The sequence below is a fragment of the Glycine soja genome, chromosome 9, assembly GCF_004193775.1.
Source record: "Glycine soja cultivar W05 chromosome 9, ASM419377v2, whole genome shotgun sequence".
Lineage (NCBI taxonomy): Eukaryota > Viridiplantae > Streptophyta > Magnoliopsida > Fabales > Fabaceae > Glycine > Glycine soja.
In genome coordinates, this window is record NC_041010.1 from 27,600,122 (window position 1) to 27,625,453 (window position 25,332).

The 25,332-nt window shown below is 32.8% G+C and overlaps 1 pseudogene; it reads left to right on the plus strand.

Moving 5' to 3' along the window:
* The first annotated feature begins 980 nt into the window (after positions 1–980).
* LOC114368299 lies at positions 981–22,813 on the plus strand (annotated as a pseudogene).
* Positions 22,814–25,332: the final 2,519 nt, after the last annotated feature.

A 25,332-nucleotide genomic window follows, 5' to 3' on the forward strand; every position in this document is an offset into this window, starting at 1 on the left:
GGAAGTTACATTTTAAGAAGCCATTTGGAAGTGCAATCTAGTTTTGAGGCGAGACCAGATTTGGATATGTTATGTGTGTAGTATGAGATCTCACCTAGAGCTACCACTCTTAGTATTAACCATCGTCGTATAACTTGAGTTAGTTGTTAGTTACCTAATTAACTAAGTCTGTTATAATTAGTTAGAGGTGATTATATTAACCATCCTAGTATAACTTGAGTTAATTGTTAGTTACCTAACTAACTAAGTATGTTATAATTAATTAGAGGTGGTTAGTTTTCGGTTATGATAGTTATAAAGAATACATAAGTAATGAAAGATACTTTGTATTCAATTTTTTGATAAATGATAAACACAATTTCTCATCCATTATTAGATATTCTTCCTATTCCAATAGTTTTCTTCACAAGTTATCTTTTCTTCTTCATTTGAGTTCATCCATGGCATTCCTACATACCTTTATTATGGTATCAGAGCGCTTCAATTGAAGAACTCTGCTGTGCTACTCTATCCTTCATCTTTCTCTCGTTTGTTTGTTTAGTCTTGTTAGTACTATGTTGATTCTTCAAGATGAGTGAATAACTACAAGATGAATCTCTCAATGTTCATAGCCATTACTACCTGCACCCTAGTGAAAATCCAACAATCGCATTAGTTTCGCCTCTTCTGGATCCAACGAATTACAATTCTTGGAGCAGATTAGCTTTCACGACCCTAAGTTCAAAGAATAAAGTAGAATTGTTGATCGTTCCCTTCCTCGACCAACCTCGAATCATAGATTGTACGCAGCTTGGAAAAGAGCGAATAACATGGTGGTTTCATGGCTTGTACACTCAGTTGCAACTTCCATTCGTCAAAGCATCTTATGGATGGACAACACGGTTGATATCTGGAAAGATTTGAAAACATGATACTCACAAGGTGATTTGCTTTGAATTTCTTATTTACAACACAAATTAGCTTCAATTAAACAAGGAGACATGAATATTACTGATTATTTTACAAAGCTGAGAACAATTTGGGATGAGCTTGAGAGTTATCGACCTGATCCTGTGTGTACATGTACTTCTAAATGTGACTGTGATGCTCTTGTTGAAGTAAAGAAAAGGAAAGATCAAGATAGAATAATGAAGTTTATGTGTGGTCTCAATGATCAATACAATCATGTTAGATCAAACAATTAACTCAAGTTATACTAGGATGGTTATAACCACCTCTAACTAATTATAACACACTTAGTTAGTTAGGTAACTAACAACTAACTCAAGTTATACTAGGATGGTTAATATCCCCCCCTCAAGCTGGTGAATGTATATCTAACATTCCTAGCTTACACTGAAGAAAATTGAAAGCGTATGGTGGAAGTGCTTTAGTATATATGTCTGCAAGTTGCTAAGCAGAAGCAATGGGCAACAACTTGATAAGGCCTGAATGTAGTTTCTCTCGCACAATGTCATTTACATAAACTAGTAAAGTAGTAAAAGATTAAAGATGATGCTTAATAAACAAAGAATGGTCAGAAGAACATTGTCTATATCCATGTGAGATGAGGAAAGCGGACAATCGAGCATACCACTGTCTACTGGCTTGTTTAAGGCCATACAAAGATATCTGTAATCTAACAACTTGATTAGATTTTGTTGAGTGCATACCAGGAGGCAAAGTCAAGTAAACTTCTTCATTAAGGTCTCCATGCGAAAAGGCATTATTCATATCTAATTGCTTTAAATGCCAGTTGTTAACAACAGCTAAAGCAAGTAACAATCTCACAATATCTTAGCCACTGGGGAAAAAGTATCAAGGTAGTCTTGACCCTCAATCTGAGTATACCCCTTGGCTACTAACCTAGCCTTATATCTTTCTACTGACCCATCAGCCTTGTGTTTAACTTTAGAAACCCATTAGCATCCAATAGCAGATTTGTTAGGAGGGAGGTTAGTCAAAATCCAAGTATGATTAGCCTCTAAAGCCTCAATTTCAGCATTCATTGCTTTGATCCATTTGTTTGATTGGGAAGCTTCTTTAAATGACTTAGGTTCTATCTCAGAGGATGTAGCCATAATAAAGATATGTAGGAATGTCATGGATGAACTCAAATGAAGAAGAAGATATAGCTTGTGAAGAAAACTATTGGAATAGGAAGAATATCTGGTCATAGAAATGGATAAGAAATTGTGTTTATCATTTATCAAAAAATTGAATTCAAAGTATCTTTCATTACTTATATATTCTCTATAACTACCATAACAGAAAACTAACCACCTCTAACTAATATAACAGACTTAGTTAGTTAGGTAACTAACAATTAACTCAAATTATACTAGGATGGTTAATATTGAGTAATATTGTATAGTCATGTTGACCGATATAGATGGAGCTTACTTCCGTAGCACAACAGCAACAAGATTAAAAGTATGTAAGTGTCTAAAATCCATACCTCCAATTTCTTTTATTAGATTAAAATTAAGATAAGATTATTAACTTTTATATGTAATTAAATATATTTAAAATTATACCAAAAATATTAACGTGATGAAAAATTAAAATAAAAAACATTATTGAAGGTTAACGGTATTTTCATTATTGATGATTTGTTGTTTGTTATATCTATATTATTTGTTTTAGATTTTCCTTATTTTGTAGCATTTAAAATATAATGAAAAAATTTTGTTTTTGACATAAAAAAGGTTGGTTTTCAATTTTATGGTTAGATATAATTAATACAATTAGTTAATACAATTAATTAGTAAAAGATAATTTGCAAACAAAGTTTTAAATTAATAGCATTCTGAATAATCAATTTTGAAATCAAATGATTATTATTCAACTTATAATCATAAGTTACTAATTTTATAAAACTACATTAAACTCTTATATATATATATATATATATATATATATATATATTTGCTAATGAACTCGTTTTTTTAATGAGTTCATTAGCCCCCAACACCATTAGTATTGGATAGAAAAACCAATACTCTTCCTCACTTTAAGTGGTCTATTTTACGGTTATTTAAGTTATTTAATTATTAATTTTTGAAAAAAATATATAAAAAAAACTTATTCTCTCACTTGCCCCACTCTTAATCTCACGGATGAACATTGCTGGTTCGTTTTCTCTTTTCAGCTTCTCAATTGTTGGTGTGTCTTTTTCTCAGAGTTCATTTCATGTAATCGATTATTAGTTTTCTTTTCTCTCCTTTGTGAGTGTTGGTGCTCTCTTTTGCAAAGTTGCATTTCACATAAGTTCTCCATGACAATTCTTCGTTCATCTCCTTTTGCTGGTATTCACGTATCATTCTCAGCTTCATCATGTACCAATGACATTCTCAAATTCAAGTAAATAACATATGTTAATATTCTCTTGAATTTAGATGATTGCTAAATCTATCACGTTCTCAAATTCTTAATCTTTCTTGGTGTAAGTCCTTTTCTTTTGCATTCACATAACATTCTCTCATTGTTCTTGCTCTATGCTTAGGATATTTGCTGCCTTTCTCGTTGGCATCTTTGGTGCTTCAACCTCCATTTTCCATTGGTTTCTCATATCACAACTCCGTAGGGCAGTGAAGTAAGTCACTTTGGTTCCTTTTTTTTTGTTGATTTTTGGTATTTGCATATGCTGTTTTGTTTGCTTAATTTGTTATTATATATATCAAGCTTATGGGTCTCTATGAATTGCACATTCATTTTTTCTACTAAATTTTAATAAAATCATAATTTTACCTTTGCATGTCCCAATTCTCAGTCTGGTCTTCAATTCCAAGGGTTTTCGGTGTCCACGTGACTCAAGTATTTGTTGGGACGTGATGATACAAATGCATATGCTATATTGAATGATGGTTATGTACTTGTATCATTGATGGAGTATAGCTACGGTGGATTAAAATATTGGATGGGGATTGGATATAAGAAATTATCAAGTTTGGGTACAATAGATGTTATACTCTAGAGTAGGACATTATGTCTCGACATTTGGAAATGGGAATTCAAGTCTTTTGTTTTGTGCTAGTGGGTGCAGGGGATTGTTTTACATTTGTATCTCAATACTTTATGTGGCATAAGATTTTTCTTTTATTTGTTATTTTTATTTTGTTTTAAACCTTCGATTGATTTTTTTGTCTTTTTTTAATCATGACAGTTTTGGTTCTTTAATGTGGATAATGTGTCCTTATGTATAATCCTTCTTGGTTGCAAACTCAACATTCACATAAAATTATTAGATTCTTTTTCAGGTTTTTTATTTCACAAACCCAATCATTCTTAGAATGAAATTTGAAGAAAGAAGCCATGTTGGTGATTGGCCTTTAGGCTTCTTAGAGATTGTACTTTTGTATGTGAAGATGATAAAAATATGACATCTCTAACTTTTGAAGAGTCACAAATTAGGCCTTTGCCTCAAATGAAACGTATTGATGCATGTGTTCCTTAGAAAGGACAAATATTTAAGAGTGATAATGATGTTTATGATTTTTACTCTTTATTTGCAAAGAGAAGTGCACTACTACAATGAAAGCCTACTACATCGGTTATTTGTAGCTTACAGCATCGATTATTGATTGTCGTCGTATCAGGCGTTGTAGAAAGTGTGGACGTCTACGACGACGATAGTATTAAACCGTAGTAGAATGTACCACATTCTAAGACGGTCTAAAAGGAAACTGTCTTAGAATGTATTATTATTTTTAAAATTAATTTCATTTTTTATAGTCATCTCCATGCCAGCTATATTATAATGATTGGCACCAATAGATTGCTACTTAAGTGTCATGTAATAATTGACAAAAATGTGTGACCATTCAACTAATTAATGTGTAAGAAAATTCTTTTTGTCTCTAACTATATTATAACAATCATTCATTCAGACCATTCTAATGTGTAACAAAAGAAATACTAAAATAAATATACATCCTTGCATACTTAAAGATGACTAGAAGATATGAAGATGACAGGCATGACACCTGCATAGAGTGGTTGACAACAGAAGGGCCATGAGTAAGGACAATCTGTATAATTATGAACACTGGGAAAGATGCTTGCCCTAGGTTTGTAGTTCTTAAGAATCTCATATGATTCTAACCTGAAAATTACATAAACAAGAAAACATGATTAAAAAACAGTTAAAGAATCTCCCTACTACTTTTTGGGAATTTTTTTAAATAAATCACTACAATTTAGAAATTATAAATTGGTCCCTTTAATTTCAAAAACAGGAGGAACAATTGGTCCATCACTTTAATTTTAAATGAATCCTAGTTTAATTTTGTTCATCTGTAAAGATGTACAAAGCTAGAATGAAGAGATGTATGGATACACAATATTGCTTACTATAGGTTGAAGATATGTACATAGCTAGAATGAAAATATATTATAAAGATGTTATTACTTTTACACTTGAGAATGAAAATATTATATCATGATTTAATAAATTTATCCATTAGTAAGAAGATTTGGTGCAATACATATATGAATAACCATGCTAATTTGAAATGCCACTAAACTACAAGGTACATTAAATAACCATGCTATTATTCCCCTGAAAATTAAAAAACTTAGCAAATATTTATTTTCTATACAAAAAGGTGGTGCATAAAGCAATTGTCTTGATTGTGGTTATAGAACATTTTCAACTTTCATGCCTCTAGCCTTCAGAAAAAAGTTACAAGTCTTTAGCTCACCTAATATTAAGTTTGAGAATTAATAAAAGTAATACAATGGAAGAACTCTTCTACTCTCACAGAGTCAAGCTACTACAGAGAACTATTTCACTCCGTTCATATCTATCGTAATGTTTTCCATGTGATACCCCTATTACCCCACATTCCCACCAATACTACTGCAAACCACAAATCAGTAACAACCCTCTTCTTTATTTCTCTCTCTCTATCAACTCGACATTCTGCCATTCCTCCCTTTATTCTTCCTAGTGTAAACTCTCCAAACCTTGAGGCCATGTGCCAACTGATGTAAACAGCTGATCCTTGGGGTCCAATGACCCTTTTTTGGGCAATAAGAGAGAATGAACTAAATACAAACTTACATAGATTTCAATTGCTAATCTAGTAAGTGGAGCAATAGCATTATTGTTCTCTAAAAGCAAAAACAACAACTTTAACATTTTTTTTCTTAACTATTATAATTTCATATTAGCAAAAAAAAAAAAGAATAGAAAATAAGAGGTCTCTACCTCTTAAAATAGCAAAGAAAACTTTATTTTAGAAGTTAGGAGATGGTGTCAAACTAAATTAACATATAGAAGCTAGCTAAGAAGCTAAAAAGGAGAAACATGCCTGGAGATTTACAATAACAACTTTACCACCACCATGAAGTGCTTTCAGACGCAAGTTGCATACTGGAGTTATTTGTAAACTGCATTGAGATTTTATCCATGATATATCAAATAACAAAAAATATAGCAAAGCAAAATATGTTCAAAAGATATGAAAAATTGATCATGTAGAACTCATTGATATCCCCTTCAAATACATAACAATAGCATAGTACTGAAAAACATATAGAAGAAAAAGAAAAATAAAATAAAATTGTTGGAGTGATAAGAAAAAAATTATTACCTTGTACCCATGCATAACACAATATATGGCTGTTTTGCAATGCTTCTCAGTAGGATTCATCTCCTTTGAAGGAAATGAAACAGTATGCTAGTTGCAAGAAAACAAAGAACCTCAAGCAAGTTCGCAAACCTTTGGCAATTACTAATCACTGATATGATTTCTTACAACGTCCACCCACCACCAATGGATTAAAATCAAGCCACAATACTAAAACACCATGTCATGAATCCAAATTTAAAGCAGCTTAAAAGAAGGACAATATTAGCAACTTCCAAAATGGAGAAAAGACTAATTATTTCATAATTGGTTGGTTTTAAACAGAAACCACTTTTGGTTTATATTGAAATTTTAAAAAACATTCCAACTAATAGCAAGTCAAGACTAAATGACCATTTTGTAACTAATCTAGCAACAGGATGAAAAGGCCCAACTCATCACTTAACACCACCATTTTTTATTCTTCTCACCCATTTTCTAAGTTCACCCCAACTTTTTAAATGAATTTGTTTTATCAAAATAGTTTCCACGCAAACCTGTTTTCATTTGAGAAAATTACAGCAACATTCCTTAAGATTTCATATAATTACAAAAACACTCACTTCTTGTTTTTTAACCATCACATCCATCTCCCTTATAGGAGTGTTAGTATAAGATTTAAAGAGTGTTGAAGAGATATCTGTGTAATATTTTTTAACTAAAATAAAAATTAGTACGGGTGAAAAAAAAGTGAAGTTATGCATAAGAGAAATTTAGTTACACTTAATGAAAATGACAAGAAAAACAAATCATGCGCGAGAGAGAAAAGCTGCACGTATTCAAAGAAGAAAAACTTTGTTCAATCTTTCAATTAACTTTTCTTGAAGTTTTTTACATTGTTATATAAAGTTATAGATATTTTATGACCCCTACCCTACTTTAAAATTTTAAAAATTACTTTATTCGTTTAATATATTCTTTTCTATTTTTGTACTTCATACTATTATGTATTTCTTTTGTTCATAATTAATAATTGTTATATGTTAAACTTTGAGATTAAAAAGTTAAATTCTTACATTTATATTAAGATTAGAAAGAAAAGAAACAATTTGTTATTTTTCTAATAAATTTTTTGTACTTGCTTCTCCAAAAATTAAATACTATCAAAGAGGGTTTATAATCTGCTTCACATTGATAACATACTTGACATCTTCAAAATTTGGGTTTATAATCTTTGTGCACCTTGCCACCTATTCTATAAATAACCATAGTCAGCAAATCCTGCAAATATTAAAACACTTAGAACAAATTCCACTAAATAACTCAAAAATAATCACCTAAAGAGGCTGCTCCTCCTGCATCATTTGCTTATTAGAAACAAGACCCCAGTGGCTTGGTGCAACTAAACCAGTATCAAACTCCTTGATACCTATTGTAACAACAGGAAACAAACATTTAAGGAGGTGTACAAGTGATAACAAAATCCAGTCCATGCAATTAGGACAACTAGTATAAACTATAAATGCAACGAAAAATAGAACACTACACTAACAATTATTAGCCCCTTCAGTTTTTTTTCCTGGTTAATGACCGATAGCAAAAACTACTGCTATCACCTATTGAGTATTGACAAGACATAATAAATTTATATCTAAAAAAAATACAATTAAGGAACCACTTGTGACCCATCACCCATCAAAAAGGAAAAGAAGAGTAGAGGCACACTAGCTACACAACAAGACCCACCCAAAAAAAGATATGAGATGTAGTTTTTTTATTTTTAATTTAAACAATTAAAATTATCTACCAACCAGAATAAAGATTTGCAGTAATAAACTAAATCTTTTGCACATACCAAAAGTTGTATCCTTTATCATCTTCACACATCTCCTTCATGCCACAAGCCATAGCTGTTATGACTCATATATGATATATTAATAATGCTTATTAATTAGTTATTGGTGTTATCTTTTTTTTTTTTGAAAAAATAAAGTAGAGAAGTATTCTAACATATTTTCTAACACGTGTGGTTTAACTTATTTTTTGTTATTAATTAAAATTTATCGTAATTTTTTAAAATATGAGTGAAACTTATTAAATAAGAAGCAAATATTACAAATATTTATTATTTTTTAACAAATTTTAAAAGCATACTGTAGGAATGAAACTCATTAAAACGAATATATGTGCGCAAATGTGTGAGTACAAGAACTGAAACATATTCATATATGTATTGCTTCCTAACAAAACACTGCAGGAGGCTGCTTGTCTTCATTCCAATAGAAAATTAATAGTACGCTATTAAAAACAATTGGAGAGCCAATTACTTAGTGTGTTCCAAATTGCTATACTAACCACAAAATGATTGCTGAATCCAAAGCAAGCTAATAACTAAAGCAAAAGCAATTTTGAGTTGCGGCTTCATTTATTCCAACCCATACACTGCAAGTGAAAGAAAGGAAACCATTTAGTGCCATACAAACACTTGAACAATAATGCTCCTCATGTTATGCAACAAGCCACCTATGCTTGATGATTTTTCGAGACAATAAACTCATCTGCAGAACCTAAAGAAATCATGAGCAGATGATGAGCAACATGTAGCTAAAATGTGTGTTTATGATTTATTTCCTATAAGGTCAAAAGTAAAACCAAGGAAATAAGAGAAAAAACTATAGTGATAAAATGTGAAGTAGGAAAAAAGAATACGACAAACTAATTAAATTAAAACAATTATTTATGTTATTTCAATTATTTAATTATGCTTAGATAATTACAAAATTTACTAAACTATTAAGTGAATATAAAACTAAAATAAGGATTTAAAAAGAAAAGGGCACCAAAAGATAAGATGAAAAACTTTCGAACAATTCTTCAGTAATATAGGAAATAAACTAGCAACTTCATTTTACCTTTTATATTATATTCAATTGTTGTTGAATTCACAAAACAAATTCCTATTTCTCTACAACTCTAAAGATATATAGTTACCTTCTATGCATCTTCCCTTGCTTAAATCTCAGATCATAGAACATGAATTTTCATTGTTCAAATAACCAAAAGAAAAATTTATGGCCTTAAAATATACCATTTTCAAGCATCAAATTATAGTGTTGCTTCATAGTTGAAGGAAAATCCTGCAACATAAAGGATATCATTAGAATATTTTCGACAAATATTCTAAGCATCTTGAACTATAGAATTCTATAAACATAACAGTAGCAGAAAACATATTACATTCCTCGGCCATATATACCCAATTGCTCATATACATATATATGCCTCAATATATATATAACATGATAGTTGGCACACACAATCAAGCATCAACTTCAAAGATATGCAGTATGGTAAACAACACAGTTTTTAACAGATAAATTGAAATGTAAAAGTATTCATTGTTACTTGTCCAATATAACCCAGCTTGATCAGACTCTCTTGGCTTCAATAGCAATTGCTCTGGATAAAGAACCAAAAAGAATCTTCACTCTGATTTTTATCTGTGTAAATATTTGATAGTTTAGAATAAGAAAAAGGAACTTATATCTGGAAGGTATTACACTTTGACGTTCAAACCTTCTCTGGATCATAAAAATCATGGAGTTGAAGTACTAATTGAGAACATGAATCTATAATAACTTATATGAAATAGTTCCTAAACTGGATCTCCAATGACTTGAGGCACAATCAGTAGTAAATCTTGAAAGTCCCCAAGCCTGAACCTGTTAGTCTATCTTCTCATACTCTGCTTGTAGATAATTCTTAAACATATGTAAGCAGGTTTTTCATTCTCTAAATTACTCACAAATTCCCAGCTATTCATGTTGAAGATTAATCTAGAAAAGTGTAGATGCATATTTGGTGGTCCATTATCTAGAGAGTTCCACACCTATGGAGATGTTGTAGTGTGTAGAAACTTCTTGATGGATGTAGAAAAATATCTTATAGAAGCACCTAGAACATTATAGAGATGGATGGTAGATGATAGATGAGTCTAGAAGACTCTAGGACTAAGTAGTATAGAAGTGTGTAGAAATCACCTATGTAACCTATATAAAGGCATAAGTTGTAGCAAGCCATGAAATGTAAGTCAAGAAACTAATAAGCACAATTCAAGTTAAGATGTCAATTTTCTGAAAACTCATCCTCTTCCTACTCCCATAATTTCTATCATACATTTCTACCATATCCTTCCATAGAAAAAAGACATAACCACGTCCCATATCCTAACAGTGGTATCAGAGCAGTATTGATCCTATGGCCTTTGCTACATCACCTAGCCCACCAACCTTCAACTATAACCAAACCTTAGTTCTCATATTTAATGGAGAAGCATATGATTATTGGAGCATCCAAATGCAAACTATATTCATCTCACAAGACTTGTGGGATGTTATAGAGAATGACTATCCAGTCCCAGAAAGCCAAGAAGAATTGGCTACGTGGACAACAACAAAGCAAAAGGAGTACAAGCAAAACAAGCAACATGATGCTAAGGCTCTGTTATTCATCCAACAAGGAGTTAGTAGAGAGATCTTTCCAAGAATCATGCAAGCAAAAAATGCAAAGGAGGCGTGGGAGACTCTGAAAAATGAATTTAAAGACACAGACAAAGTAATTTCTATTAAACTTCAATCTTTGTGGAAGGATTTTGATACATTAATAATGCGGGAAGATGAATCTATACAATCTTTCTTCTATAGTGTCTCTAATATCTTTAATCAAATTAGAAGTTACGGGGACACGATTGAAGACAAGAAAATAATACTAAAAATATTAAGAAGTCTTCCCGTAAAATATGATCATTTTGTGGCTGCCATAGAAGAATCAAAAGATTTATCTAAACTCACTCTAGTAGAATTAATGGGCTCTTTAGAAGCTCATGAAGCTAGAATAAAAAGATTTGAGCAGCCACTAGAGCAAGCATTCCAATCTAAAATTAATATCTCTAAAAATGATGGAGATAAGAAAAATAACCATGGTAAATTTCCTCAAAAAAGAGGAGGAGCATTTACTAATCGTGGTAAAAGGAGCGGAAAGCAACGGAGTAATAATGCTTCAAGCTCCTATTGCAAATTATGCAAGAAAAATAATCATGATACAAATGATTGTCGGTACAAATGCAAAAAGTGCAAAAGGCACCTATGCAATGAAAAAGATTATTTTTATTGACAAAAAGAAGAAGCAAATTTTCTAGAAAATAAAGAATTCCTTGATCATACTTTGTACTCCGCTTTATCTTCTCAAGAATAAAGGGATATATAGTATGTTGATAGTGGTTGTTCAAACCACATGACAAAAAACAAAAGTCGCTTTGTGCAACTAGATGAGACAATAAAATCCAAAGTTACACTTGGTGATGGAAATGTTCAAACAGTTGAAGGAAAAGGCACCATTGCTGTTAAAACTCAAAATGGTAGCCAAAAATATATCCATGATGTTTTTTATGTGCTAGGTCTTACTCAAAATCTTCTAAGTGTTGGTCAACTTATTCATAAAAATTATAAAGTCATCTTTGATGATGATAAATGTAATATCATTGATAAAAGAAAGGCCAAATTATTTCTATCAAAATGGCTCCTAATAAAGTATTTCCTCTATTTATGCCATTTGGGCAAAACAATGCATTGAAATGTGAGAATATGGATGAGTCCATACTGTGGCACTTGAGGTATGGTCATCTAAACTTTAATGGCCTCAAATTATTAAAACAAAAAAATATGGTGCTTGGGCTTCCTTTTATTTCATCTAACCTTAAAGTTTGCAAAGGTTGCATTTATGGCAAGATGCACAGGTTACCATTTCCAAAAGCATCTTGGAGAGCTAAAGCTCCACTTCAATTGGTGGATGTTGATATCTGGGGACCATCAAGTACCCCCAGCTTTGGTGGAAGAAGATATTTTCTCCTCTTCGTTGATGACTACACTCGAATGATGTGGGTGTACTTCATCCAACAAAAATCCGATGCATTCTCTTGCTTCAAGGAGTTCAAGGCCCTAGTGGAAAAGAAAAGTGGGCATTCCCTCAAAATCGTGAGAACAGATCATGGGGGAGAATTCAATGGGCACATATTCATCAATTTTTGCAATGATCATGGCATCAAGAAGGAGCTGACTATTCGTCACACTCCATAACATAATGGTGTCGCTGAAAGGAAAAATAGAACCATTGTGGAAATGGCTCGATCGATGCTACAACACAAGAACCTGCCAAAGAATCTATGGGCGGAAGCTGTTAGTACAACAGTATACATCGTCAACCATTCTCCAACTAAAGCAGTCTTAAATATGACGCCATATGAAGCATGGTTCGACAGAAAACCAACAGTTGATCATTTTAAAGTTTTTGGATGTGTTGCTTATTCGCACATTCCAAAGGAGAACCGAGAAAAGCTCGATGAAAAAGGAGAAAAGTGCATCTTTGTCGGCTATAGTGACCAATCTAAAGGTTACCGATTATTCAAACCAGATTCAAAGCAGCTGATCATTTCAAGAGATGTCATCTTTGACGAAGGAGCAAGGTGGCAATGGAGTACTGAAGTCAATGAGACGCAATAAGTAACCAATCCAAGCCCGTGCACACTGCCACCATCACCAACACAGCATGACCAACAACACCAACAAGAAGAAGTAGAAGAAGTCCCACAACAAAAATTTCGAAGATCAGGAAGGCCACACAAACCGAATCCAAAGTATGCAAATGTTGGATTTTTTGCCTGTGAACCTCAAAAGTTTGAGGAAGCATTAAAAGAAGAAGTTTGGAGAAAAGCCATGGACAAGGAAATCAAAATGATAGAGAAAAATCATACATGGGAGCTCATGCAAAAACCAGAAGACAAGGAGATCATTGGCCTGAAATGGGTTTACAAAATTAAATATAATGAGGATGGAACAATCCAGAAACACAAAGCATGACTTGTAGCTAAAGCTATTCACAACTGCCAGGAGTTGATTTCAATGAGACATTTGCTCCCGTTGTGCGCATGGAAACAATCAGAACTGTACTAGCCTTAGCTGCACAGTTGAAGCTACAAGTCTACCAGCTAGATGTAAAATCAGCTTTCTTGAATGGAGAGATTGAAGAAGAAGTCTACATGGAGCAACCACAAGGATACAAAGTTCAAGGAGAAGAAGACAAAGTGTATCGCTTGAAAAAGGCGCTTTATGGTCTCAAACAAGCTCCCCGAGCATGGAACAGTAAAATAGACAAATATCTCGTCGAGCATAGATTCCTCAAAAGTCCAAGTGAGCCGTCACTATATGTGAAGATGCAAGGTAATCATTTCTTGATTTTGTGTCTATACGTAGATGATTTAATCTACACCGGCAACAACTCACATATGATGGAAGAATTCAAAAAGACTATGATGCAAGAGTATGAAATGACCGATCTTGGACTCATGAGATATTTTCTCGGCATGCAAGTCAAGCAAAGACCTAAACAAATATTTATCTCGCAAGAAAAATATGCGGATGACTTACTGAAGAAGTTCAACATGCAAGATTGCAAACCACTTGCCACACCTATGGCGATGAACGAGAAGCTTTCAAAAGATGATGGGCTAAACAAAGTTGATGCAACAGTTTATAGAAGCCTAGTCGGTTCACTAATCTACTTAACCAACTCAAGGCCAGACATCGTACATGCAGTTAGCATCGTGTCTAGATTCATGAGTAACCCAAGCAAAACACACTTTGCAGTAGCCAAGAGAATCCTAAGATATGTCAATGGCACAAAGGATTTTGGCATTTTGTATGATGCAAATAGAGACTTTAACTTGACAGGTTATACAGATAGTGACTAGGCAGGAAGCACAAATGATAGAAAAAGCACAAGTGGATATGTGTTTCTTCTAGGCAACAAAGCAATATCATGGGCGTCAAAGAAGAAAACGAAAGTTGCTCTATCGTCAGCAGAAGCAAAATACATGGCTGCAACAAGCGCTGTGTGTGAAGCGACATGGTTCAGAAAAATTCTGCAAGACGTACAACAAGACTACAAGACTCCAACATATTCATTGTGATAATATGTCGGCTATTGCAATGACTAAGAATCCAATATTCCACAGTCGTACAAAGCACATTGAGATTAGATAACACTTCATCAAAGAGCTCGTGGAACATGGAGAAATCAAAATGGAGTTCTGCAAGACTGAAGAACAATTAGTAGACATCTTCACCAAGCCAATTGCAACAGAGAAGTTCATCAAATTCAGAGACATGGTTGGAGTTCAAGACTTTTCTAGATTAAGGGGGAGTGTTGAAGATTAATCTAGAAAAGTGTAGATGTATAATTGGTGGTCTATTATCTAGAGAGTTCTACACCTATGGAGATGTTGTAGTGTGTAGAAACTTCTTGATGGATGTAGAAAAATATCTTATAGAAGCACCTAGAATATTATAGAGATGGATGGTAGATGATAGATGAGTCTACAAGACTCTAGGACTAAGTAGTATAGAAGTGTGTAGAAATCACCTATGTAACCTATATAAAGACATAAGTTGTAGAAGGCCATGAAATGTAAGTCAAGAAGCTAATAAGCACAATTCAAGTTAAGGTGCCAATTTTCTAAAAACTCATCCTCTTCCTACTCCCATCATTTCTATCATACATTTCTACCATATCCTTCCATAGAAAAAAGGCATAACCACGTTCCATATCCTAACAATTCAAATCCAATTAGAAAGTGAAGTATATGTGTTTACCTCTTCTTATCAATATTCTTTTTAACATGAACTTGCTCTGTGTTAGTAGGTCTCGAAGCTGCATACAAACAATTTCTTATTTTATTAAATCCTAACAACTTAAAGTTATTTCTTTTTAATTTCATTTCACAACCAAACACAGATTATAAGTCAAGTCTTGAGTTTTTTTCTTGAAATAAGAAAAAAGTTAGGAAGGATATAGATAACTGATAGGATTGGGAACGCTCCACCAAAAGAAAAAGGGATAATGTATTATTAGATTTCAATCTAGGTGATTTTGTTTTCCACATATATTTTGGTACTCAAACATACCACTAAATATCTGGAATGGATTGCCGTTGAACTTTTTTCCTTTTGCCAAGTTATCTTAATATTTAAATGTATTGACATTTTATAAATAATAAAAGTGCATGTGAACAGAAGCTAGGACAATCGAATTAGGTAATGTACGTTTGTTAAATGTAACGTTAAAAAGAGGTAAGAAAAAAAAAGAGAAATAAATGCTCATAAGTCTTGCAACTTGAAACTTATATTCATTAATTAATAAAATTTCATATAAAGTTTACTCTCTTCTTTTTATTTATATTTTTAGTTTAAACAAAGATGCTCATAAGTCACAAGTAACAAACCTCAATAATGGTGGGGACAAAATCCATGTTTGGAATTGGTTGAAGGGCTAAAACAGAAAGAAATGCATCTGTGTCAACTTCATACCTAACATACAAATAATTTGAAATCCATTAACTTCATTTAACTGAAATTCAGCACATGACAAAAGTCAAATTAAGTAAAAACTAGTTACTCTACTAAAACAAATGAACCTATCTATGTGAACAACTGAACATGGTGAAGCTTGCAATTGGTCAACATGGAATAAATAAATATATGAATGAATGAATGGAAGTTGAATAAAGGATATATCATTTGTATTGTGGGATAATGTGTTGTTCATCCCAGTACGTTGTACTGATCTTGTGTAACTGAGAACCTGCAGCATGATAACATCATAATAAGAAAGCAAATCAAAGAAAAATATGATCTTAGTTAAAAGAAAGAAAGAAGGAAGGAAAACCCACAGGGCAAAGCTCTTTTGTAACTTCATTCAAGGTCTTCTTGGGTTTTTTGATGTAGCTCCTGTTGTTTAAGCTTGAGGACTCAAATGCAGCTCTTTTATATTGTTCCATCATGTAAGTATCATATAGATGTGGTAACCTTCGAAATGGGTTTATTGCCAGTATACGTCTGCAACAATGTATGCAACAATGTAGTAGGAGTAGGGGCAGCAGCATCATGGTTACATTGAGTTCTACTTTCACTAAAATAAAATAAAATAAAAAACAATTTTAGCATTAAAAGAAATAATAAGATTATTAGTATCTTACTTAGGTACATAGATTTCATTGAGTTCATATCTAGCTGCCAAGTTGTGCAGAACTCTTGGTTCATGCAAGTATGACAGTTTTGTCATGTCATCTATACCTCCAGGGGGAGCTTCATCATCTTTGGGAAAACCTGAGATATTTGTGATAACCTGCAACTATATTTCATGCTGTTAAAAATAAAACCATAAGCAAAAACCTTGGACACTCTTCTTTAATTGCTGGTTAAACATAAAAGACATAGTAAATTAGACAATAAGGAGGGAATAAGCATAGGATTTGTTTTACCGAAGATATAAATTAACCAATTTACTCATTTGGAGAAAATGTGCGCATTAGAAAGAGGAAGAAGATTGCCATATATTAGGTGAAGTAACTTCATGATTAATTAGGCTCCATGTATCTATTTATCCTGATAAATCATGTGTAGAACAAGTGTCTTATAGTAAGTACAAGTCTGGGTAAATAACTACACCACAATACGCTTAATATAATTATCTAACAAAAATGATTTTACAAACTGTTCAATCTACAATATTTTCTTATTCATTAAAGTCCCTAGATCCATTGACTAAACTCCTCACAAAATTTGTATCTGCAGCTGAAGTTAAAGAACAAGTACCATGCTTATGTCGTATTGTTAAAATGGTTAGATTAACATAGTTTGTGAGATACCAACACAACCATGTGTGAAGTTTATAGCAGATAATGAAACGGAATTTAGTGACCCAAAGAATTTAGTACCAATGCACAAATTTTGTTGATATACAAAATAATCATATATACGAACAATGTGATGCTTATCCTCAGGATCATACTCTCATTTAACTGCAGGACAAAAATAGTATACATGTGTAATTTCTCATTGACTTGCAAGAAAATGACAAGGATCTTAATAATAACAACACGAGGTTACCGTTATTAAAATAGTTACTTCAATCAGCGCCCGTTGATAGTATGCAGGTTGATTTTTAATGATCTTCACGACAACAAAACTGTTGGTATCTGAATCCCAACATTTAGCCACTTGTCCAAATGTCCTGTGGCCAAGGAGATCCACATTATGTACCCTTATCAACTGCCAATGTAAAAGACCACAAAAATTTAATAGCTTTTTTGACAACTTTTGGTAAGATCACAAGTTATCCTCACACTATTTGGGTGTTGCCGCCCTGGTCACAAGTTGCTTCTGCTGGATTTTGAACTCTGCATTGCAAGTAAAATGCACCCAAAAAAGACAAGTTCCAAAAGGCCATCATCCAAGACAACTGTGCTTAGAATTTCCCCCAAGAATGTGTCCTACAAGCACAAAGGCCATTAAATTATAGAAACAAAGCAAAAACCCCGGTTTAATTCATTTCTGCATAGCTTACACGATTTTAATAATTTCTGATGCACTGTAGTGTTGATGAGAAATACCAAGCCATAAAAGTAATTGAAAATCACATTCTTCGATTGCGTTGTAGATCACGAGTGCAGGACAAATTCTTGAGGGAAATTTTCTATGATCTCTCATATATAGTGCAGTGCGAGCAAATTAGCCAAACCTCACTCGTAAAGCCTCTTCAAATTACACTTCAGGTCCAACCAAGTTTTTCATCAAGGCCAATTTTCTCTCCAATGTAGTTATGCAAAGTGAAAAGCAAAATAACAATAAACATATTACTATATGCACTCCAACATCTAGCTATGTTTGCTTCGTAAAAAATAAATAAATAAATACTGCAACAATATTGTTAAAAATTTTCAGAGAAACAAGAAGCAGGGAAAGGCATGCTATGTTAACATTTTGGAAAAGTGAAAGACAAGAGTAACCATAATAATGGGGCGCAATGAAGGTGTCCCTGCCGACGCCGCTAAGGCCGCTGATGACGATGATGAGGGTGTAACCGTGAATCTCTTTGATTAAATTGAAAACGGAGAGGTTGACGCAAGCACGGAGCAAGGACAAAAGAGTAATTAAGCACAACTATAGGTTAAGGGGTAGCATTTTGTAGTAGAAGGAAATGAAATCGAAGGGGTTGGTGGTGGCAAGGGCGGAGATGATGGGGTTGAAGGTGGAATCGATAAGGTTAGTGTCGAGCGAGTGGAAGAGTTGAAGGGCTTGATGGAGGTTGTTGTTGTGTGCGTGGAGGGAGATGATGGTGTTCCAAATGACGATGTTTCGGTGCCGCGATAAGGTTTGGAGGAAGAGTTGGTGGGCTAAGGGAGGGAGAGGCGGGTGTCATAGAGGTGGAGGAAGGAGGAGGAAGTTATGAAGGAAGGAGGACTTGGCGGCGTGGGCGTGGAGCAAGGTGGCGAGGAGGTGAGGGTTGAGAGGGAGGAGAAGTGTATGGAAGCTTCTAGGGCACGAGGAGCAAAGAAAGAGAATGGAATTCTCAGCGTCAAAGTAAAAAGGTGAGAAAAATTCAAAGACGATTTTATTAAAGACATGTCTTTGAATATTTTGAATACTTAATTTCTAGAATAGTTTTCAATGACCGTCATTGTATAACTTTTATTATTTACAAAATTGTCACCGTGTGATATTCTAAGACGGTTTCATATAACCGTCTTAGAATGTGTGTCGTAAAAAATAGTTTTTTTAATAGTGGTGGTTTTTCAATTAGAAGTGATCATGTTTTCAAATGTAGTAAAAGTGAGAATGAGAAGAACCCATCAGGTGTTTATAAAAGGGAGTTTGTTTGCCATCGTGCAGGCAATGCTAAACATCACAAAGTTATTGAATTAGAAAGAAAAAGGAAACAAAAAAGTTTAAAATGTAATTGTAGTGCAAAAATGTGGATTGCTAAAAGAAAAATTGGTTTTGAGGAATAATGGATAGTTTCATGTTTTAATAATTCTCATAACCATGAGTTGTTGGATGATAAAGAGGTTCAGTATCTTCCTACTTATCATGACATCCCTGCTGATGATCATAATCGTATATTATTGTTGTCAAAGGTTTGTTGTCTCGTAAGTCTCATAATAAAAGTTCTTGAGTTAGAGAAAGGAATAGATGCAGACAATCTATCATTTTTAGAGAAAGATATTAAGAATTTTATTCAATCTCAACATAGTATTGAAGAAGAGAATGAAGGTACTGAGGTTCTCAAATTATGCAAAAGTTTGAAAGACAAGGATGATGCCTTCCAATATGATTTCACATTAGATGAAAACAATAAATTGGAGCATATTATTTGGGTATTTGGTGATTCAATTCGAGCATATGAAGCTTTTGGAGATGCGGTCATCTTTGATACCACATATGGAATTAATCGTTATGATATGCCTCATGGACTATGGATTGGGGTTGATAATTGTTATGCTCTCTGCTATTCAACAAGTGTACCGAGTCTACAAGTAATATATAAAATGGTAAGACCGAGTATTGTATCCACAAGGAATTTGTTTCACTCAGAAAATGTATATTCAGTGAGCAGACATTTGTATAAACCGAAAGCAAGTAAATATCAAGTTGGGTTTTTGTGTGGAAATCTAGTTAACTATAAACTAAATATCTATGGTTTGAGAAGTAAAAACAGTCAAGTGAAAAGCGTTGGGTCGTTCTACTGAATTTTCCTTGATGTTGTTATATATTTTTCTTTATTTATTGTTATCCTAGTGTTCTTATGCCGAGAAATTACCCAAACCAAGATCCCTCGAGTGAATGGGCCCAACTCTCTTTAAACCTCGTCCTTGATCCCTCAACAAACTCAGCCTAAAAGAGTTGCATTAAGTCTACATCATAATATGGACTAGATCGCTGCACTCCATTCCTAGACATACAGTTTTCTAGCTTGCTCTATCAAGCTCTAAGGCTTTAAAGCACTTTCCAATGCTAAAAATCCAAACTATACATACAAATGGGTGATCAAGCCACAAGCATGTAAAAATAAGCATGGATAGAGTAATGAGCTTTTAATACAAAGAAGAACATATTTTGAGTGAAGAAAAATGGCTAAGAAGGGTTGAGAATGTCTCCTTCAACCTCTAGAACCTTAATCTCACTCCTATAACCTAAACTATCTTAGTGGCTTCGTTTCTGTCGCTCTAGCTTCTCCCTTGGCTCTATTTTTCAACTCCTTCCTTGATTTCCGCCAACTTCAGTGTTTTAAAGGCTACTTGGACGTTTCAACTTCTGAAGGCTCGCTTAGCGAGATTGGCTCGCTAAGTGAGAGTAAGTGAATTTGGCTTAGCGAACTGGGTGCGAGAAGAGACAAACTACTCGCTGGGCAAGCACATCTCTGACTGATCCTCTTCTAGGGTTTTCTAGCACGCTAAGCGAGTTGCATGCCTCGCTTAGCGGATGTCACTTGCTAAGCGCATAAGCCTTGCTTAGCGAGACACTAGCTACTCGAACCTTCTTTTCTTTTAGCCTAAAACTAAAGTGGTTTCAACATTAATTCACAAAATGAGAGTATCTATTATATAAAATCAAACTAAACATGAAAATATGTACAATTCCTACAAAAAGAACCATAAATTGGAGGAAAGATGCTAATTTCATGTCACTATTCAATACAAAAGTTAGTCGTAAATAACGACTAACAATAATCATATGGATGAAAAAATTCCTTCCTTCATACGGGCTTTAAAGGTATGTTCCTATTTTTCAAAATTATTATTATCCTAATTCTAATTGAGATTTTAGTAATTTTTTATGATTTGTTTTTTTTTCTTTAGAGTTTTATGTCTTTTGTTAAAGGAAAATGTCTTCAAACAATTCTTACAGATGAAGATCTTGCACTTGAAGAAGCCATTTCAACGGAGTTTCCAAACACAAAACATGCATTTTGCATATGGCATATTGTGGCAAAATTATCAACTTGGTTCTCTTTTCCTTTGGGTTCAAGATATAACGAATTCAAATATGAGTTCCATAGGTTATATAATTTAGAATGTGCAGTTGATTTTGAAAACAATGGGAAGTAATGATTGTACAGTTTGGTCTAACTATGGATGGACATATAGACTTGTTTTATTCTCATCTTCAATTTTGGGCTTTTACCTATTTGAAATACTTTTTTCTATTGGTGACAACAACCTGGAGTCTATAAATTCATATATATAAAGGTTCTTAGATGCTAAAACAAGTTTGGTGGATTTTGTATACCAAGTATAGAGTCGTGTCATAAGTTTTATTGTGAGCATATTATTCCTTTAATCATTTAGCTTTTAAAGTTGTTATAGCTAATATATTTTTGTGTAGGTTGGTGTTGATGTCACTATTAGAAATCAAGCTGGAGAAGAGGCACGAATGCGGAAAAAGTACCATAATCCTTCAATTAGAACAAGTTTTCCTATTGAGGAACATGTTGCAACTATACTTACACCTTATGCCTTTGAGTTGCTACAACATGAAATTGAGTTATCTACAAAATATGCAGCAACTAAAACTAGTAATGACTCTTACACAGCATGACATCATACCAAAGTTGATGGAGGCATTTCGTAAGTTGGATAGAAGAAGAAGAATCAATCTAATGTTATTGTAAAGAATTTGAATTCTTTGGGATATTGTGTAGATATGATATTCGAGTACTATTGAAGAATGATCATTTTCATCTTCAGACAAAATATCTTCCTCTTCAGTGGAGACAAAAAAGTTCATTGGTCCCAAAATCTAATCACTTAACTAATTTCAATGATAAATCCTCTATTGAGATTTGATCTCTAATTCAACATCTAGAAGTTAAATGTTTAAAGACAAAAGATCGAGTTGAAGTTGTTGTGAAAGAGTTAAAGAGAATTATTGAGTTGGTAAAAGGCATGCCTGAAGTTCAAGAAGACTCCATTGAGTTGGAACATTTTGCTCCAAATGATAATGAGTGTGATGTTAAAAATTTCATGATATCTAAAACAAAAGGTTGCCCAAGAGGGTCAAGGCCAAAAGGAGGAGTTGAAGTTGCAAAAAATTCTGGTCGTTGTCATATTCCTAATTATGATGGGACTAATCATGACTCACAAAATTGTCCAAACAAAAAGAAAAATGTTGAAAATTTGTCTTCTCAATCTTCAACTAAGTAAGTCCTAATATTTTTTTTGGTTGATCATGACTTGTTAAGTGTTAATGATGACTTACTGAGTGTTTATGTTATTTAATAGGATAGCAAAGGGTTGGAAAAGTAGTCTAAAAGAGGATGTGCACCAGTCAATGGATGAGTTGAAAGAGTACTTCAGTTTGTTTTGTGATTAAGTGTTGTTTCAAGAGTCGAAGCGAATCTTCAAACAATCTAATTGTGTTTAGTCTAAGATAATGAGAATGTATTTTGCATCTTCTATTATTTTAACCATGAAAAGCTTAGGCACGATATTGTCTTGAATATTTTTCCATTTTAATGTCAGCATATTTCCTCTCTGACTTATTTTCATTGAGTCAGAAATAATTTTCAATGAACGCCCTTTTGATTAATAGTATTCATTAATGTTAGGATTGGTCTTGGCTCATTTATTAAGGGAAAAATAGACCAGAGATTTGTTTCACCAACTGGTGCATACTGCACTATATATTTATTGTAGACTTCTTCACTTCGGACCCATTCTGTTATTACAACATTGACATATATTAGGCATTCGATAACAAGGATATATTAAAGCTTATAGTCCTTGCAAGGTAGTGTACTTTCATGTCTTATGCTCTGCACTAGCTATATCCAATAAATCTTCTGTTCATATAAATATGCTTGTAAAAAAAAGTAACAATAAATTGGTATCAACATTATGCCACTAAAGAATTTGGTGTTAGTGTTAAGCTTTTCTTAATATTCATGACCATGAATAAATATTATTCAAACAAAATTGTGTTCTATTACAACAAACAACTTAGATATCTGGGAAGTAAAACTTAAAATCAAGAGATATATTTACTAAACTCTATCATTTTATATTTACCTAAAGTACAAAAGACTGGAATAATGTTCCAAGATTTGACAATAAGAGCACATAGACAAAACCATTAATTATAAGATCGACATTACAAATAGCCTAAAAGCACATATACATCTATTTGTGCACATGGTAGATGTTGATATGACTCCAACAACCAGTCACTGAAGCAAATTCCATTGTTTTTTATTTTCTCCGAGAGCCTTTATTGTATCACCTCCTTGAGCACATATCACAATCTTTAATCTATTGTGCATGATATTGACAGACTCCTAGCTTCCTTTTTGACAACCAGACACGTATTTGGTTCGTCTAGCAGCATTTGGCACCAAGCATCAAAGGTTACTCATCTTTGTAGCAATCTTACATGACATCACTTTGGCACAATATCAGTATTATGCGTCTCTATTGCATCACCTACACCAATACAATTATACACTTAACGAACATATTAGAAGGAAAAAAAATCACTCACAAAACACCCGCGAAAAAGATAAATTAATGATAAAACTAGTACTAGAATATATGCACAGTAGAAAACAAAAAGATCAATTAAAATAGTAATAGAATATATTGACTTCCAAAAAATTCAGAAAACTATACGTTAAAAAATTTGTTCATGTAAAACTAGGAGCAACTAACAATTATCATGGTCAAAGAAGTGATGTTTAATGTGCTTATTTTTCTGAGAAGTCGTGAATTTTTCTCACCAGCTAGATCTGAAACTTGCTTCTCTTGTACCTTTCTTCAGTTTCTTGTCTAGAATAAAAAGAAAATTAAAGACCAAAAGAGACACAGAGACCCAGAAAGGGAAAAACGAATACGGTTCAATGAGACTATGAGAGACATAAATGGTCAAATTTCAAAGATAGATAGGCAAAAGAAGGTATTTTAAGATAGGTAAAAGGAGACACTTTCATCTCTTTCTCCAACAGTGCCAACAATGCCAAAGCAGCGGCACCCTTGGTGGTGGGTGGAAAAAGATAAAGATTGAAGACGGAGCGTCATTCAGAACGTTCTATGAGTGGGGCAGGTGAAGTGTGACATGAGATTCAGAGCATGTGAGAGAATAGAATTTTTTATGTTTTAAAAAAATTAATAATTAAATTACTTAAATAACCTTAAAACAAATCACTTAAAGTAAGGCAGAGTATTGGTTTTTTCTGTCCAATAATTATGGTGTTAGATGCTTATGCACTTATAAAAAAAAGGACATGAGTTCATTAGCAAGCCCCTATATAACAAATTTTAAAAAATTAATGATTAAAGAAATTTAATCATTTAATTTTTATTAATCATGTTTTCACAACCGTTAACATCTTTAATAACCATGATTAAATTAATTTTCAGCAATTACAACTTTTTTCTTATGTAAATTAAAAAGTACAATATGATTTACTTATACTTATTTAGCATTGTTACTACAATGTATGTAAGGTTTTTATGATTTTTTTGTATTTTTTTATATTTTCTTTGTATATACTATCATGCTGTTTGCTTATTAGGGATAAATTGTTTTCCTTAATTTTTTGTTATAATTATTTAATATGAATGAACTTTTTTACTTGCTTATTATTTTATGAATTATTTAATTAATTTATTGAATATTCTACTTTATCTAGTATATAAAGTGTGACTGTGTGAGTAAAATTAATATCTAAATTATGTTTTTCAAAAATCATTATTAATTTATTCTTTGTTATTTTTTAAAATTATTGAAAATTTTCATTTATCTACGTAAATTTAATTTTTTTATACATTGATATCTATGTGTAGTTTTTTTAATATAAAAATTATATATATAATAGAACTTGTGAGAATGATTTTCTT